The sequence below is a fragment of the Cricetulus griseus genome, chromosome X (genome assembly GCF_003668045.3).
Source record: "Cricetulus griseus strain 17A/GY chromosome X, alternate assembly CriGri-PICRH-1.0, whole genome shotgun sequence".
In the NCBI taxonomy this organism is placed as follows: domain Eukaryota; kingdom Metazoa; phylum Chordata; class Mammalia; order Rodentia; family Cricetidae; genus Cricetulus; species Cricetulus griseus.
The window spans coordinates 12211768-12214683 of NC_048604.1; the positions used below are offsets into that span (position 1 = coordinate 12211768).

At 35.1% G+C, this 2916-nt stretch overlaps 1 pseudogene; it reads right to left on the bottom strand.

Annotated features, from left to right (window-relative positions):
- Positions 1 to 2800: 2800 nt before the first annotated feature.
- LOC113837797 lies at positions 2801 to 2916 on the bottom strand (annotated as a pseudogene).

A 2916-nucleotide genomic window follows, 5' to 3' on the forward strand; every position in this document is an offset into this window, starting at 1 on the left:
TACAGATGAATATATTACTTCCTAATCAGATCCTGATTTACAAGCAATTTGTGATGAACTCTCTGCATTCAAGAAAAAAGTCTCTAGTAAGAAAACTAACAATTTCTACACAGATAAGTTTTAAAGCATGTGGATTGAAAACAAAATAAAGCAAAAAGGAGAGCAAAAGGAAACATCTAATCCTTCCAGAAGAAACCAGTATAAACCAACGTGCATACACTGGCTAGTGCTCAGGTGTTTATAACAGCAATAGATCTATTTTGAAACAATTCTTTGAAGCAGGATCTTGGAGAACTAAAAGAGCAGCCATCAGATTAAAAGCAATAGATCTATAGTCATTTCCATTTCCAAATTCAGGACACCATTATTCCCCTGAGAACTTTTCAGATCACAAAAAAGACATGTTAATAATACATTCATGAAAGAAAGATGGGGCTCATAAAAATAAAACTAAGACATATGCCTTCTGAGTTGGCCATTGAAGAATGATTTAAAAATGAATGCGACTAGGCTTGGAGTGCACAGATTTTGCATTCCAACAGTCTCTAACAGAATATGGTACTTGGCATTTGTCCTCTGGCCTTTGATGTCATTTACATAGGGGGGAAGACTGGAAGGAAGAAAGGGACACAGAACTGGGAATCCAGATTCCTGCTCCAAGCTCAGCCAGAAATTTTCCTATTCGACTCTCTACTTCTTTTCCCATGTGAGCTTCTGACTTTTCTATTAATCAAGAAAGGAGAAGTAGGTAATCTTTAAGGCTCAATCCAGCTCCAAAATGCTGTAAGTTCAAATGAATAGTAATAAGGGTACAAGAGAATTATATAATTCATAATATCTAAAGAAAACTTATGACTCTGAGATTTGGGTTGGTAAAACAAATCAATCCTGAACTTCTCTGACAGCATTCAGTGTGTGTGTGTGTGTGTGTGTGTGTGTGTGTGTACATGTGCGTGCACACCCTCATGCTTGCATTTGTATAAGAAAATCCAAGCAACTGAGAGTTCCTTGGAGCAAAACAATTTTTGACAATTACTTAATTCTATCCCTACCCCCATTCTCTGGTGGTAAATATGGAGAGGATTCAATCTAGGCCTCCAACATGCTAGGCAACTGGTCTACCACTAAGGTCTACCTCCAGCCCAAATTCTAAGTTTTTAAAATAAATAATCAAATTCCCATACTATTTAAAATGGTAAATAATAACAGAGAATTTTTACCTATATGCATACTTTTTACATATTCTTAGTATATTACAAATTTCATCAAGCAAATACAAATTTAACACTGCCAAAAATATGCTTTCAGTAAAGACAGCTTCTGTTTTACTATTATTAAGATTTTTTATGAAGACATGTTCTAGTGAAAATTAGCTAGAATCCTTAATACCAGACTTTTCATATTATAACTTAATTTGTGTGCTAATATTGTGGGCTTCATAAAACTAACTGTTCCAGTGCAAAGAGGAAAAGGTACTTTAATTTCATATAAACGCTTAGCTACAGAAAACTATTTGAACATATATGTCATTTCAGAAAGTAAATAACCAGGTTTCTTTAAATCTTTACATCTTTAACCACCCTTTTCTCTCTGTCTCTCTACCTCCCCCTACTCTGCCTCCTATGGTCTCCTCCTTTTCCATCTTCTTTTACTTTTTTAAAAATTGCTAATCAGCCAATTAGGGATTCCAACAATTATAAATGTCAGGGAAGGGAGAAAGAGAAATGGGAAAGTAGTCAAGGTAGAACAAAATCACTTCACTTTAAAGAGTGTCTACCGTTAACCCCTTAAATAATTTACACTGCACCTTGATGGACTTGCTGTTCCCAGTCTCCACCCCTCCCACCTTCCTTCTTCTATTATAATTGTTAGGTCAGTTAATTGGCTGATTAAGGATACCCTGGCATTTTTATTAACTGGCAATTAGAATCAGACCCTGAGGCACAGAAGATCCTCCTGATTGGGGGTGTCACTTGGGTTATAAAGATTAATAAAGCCAAATGAGCTTTAAGGTCTGGTTTAGTTAATTTAATCTTCTATATGGATATTTTAGCAATATCCATCACTCTAATATTATCACAGATGCTTTCAAGATAAACTGAATTCATTCCAGAACAGCAATTGTTTACCTTTAAAAACAAGGAAAAAGTACAGATAGGAATATTGTACAAATATCAAATAGTCAAAAGCTATAAAGATATTTTCACCTGCTAAACTGATGCTTCTTATACTTTAGTCACAACACTCCATTTTCTTTCTTTCAGGACTATTCCAATAGAAGACCCAAGTTCCTCATTCAACAAATCCACAAGAATATGATATGTGATATGCCCTAATAAATTTAGCCTATGTAAATCCTCTCACACCCTCTTTCTATAACTTGTCTATGAAAAGTTGGCACTTACGAAAAGCTGTTGTACAGGGTAGCCAGTTATGGGCAAAGCAAATGTTCTCTTATATTCCAAACAGTTTGTGTGATTATAAGAGGATGGTGTACCGTATTAAAATAAGAATATTCTGCAGAATCAATACTGACAGTGAATGTAGTACTGAGAGGGAGAAATCCCAGGGAAATGATAAAGGGAACATAAAGCAGAGTCTACACCCTAGACTTTGGATCAGATACGGCCCAAAATAAAAATCCTGGCTCTTCCAAATACTTAAAAGTCCAACTTTGAGTTGGTCTAAGCTTATGTGATCCCTAAATTTTTAAATTTCTCTTTTTTCTCTAGAAACATTTCAATAATAATTTAGAAAATTATGCCCAATAATTGGCATCTCACATATTCTTAACAGTGAGAAATGTTACTTGTGCAGGACAAAATCTGAGATAGCTTTGCCAAAAAACAAGATCATGCTCTTCAACAGCTAGGAAGAAAGACTGATATAGACAGCAGATCCCAAAGGTGCAAGAAG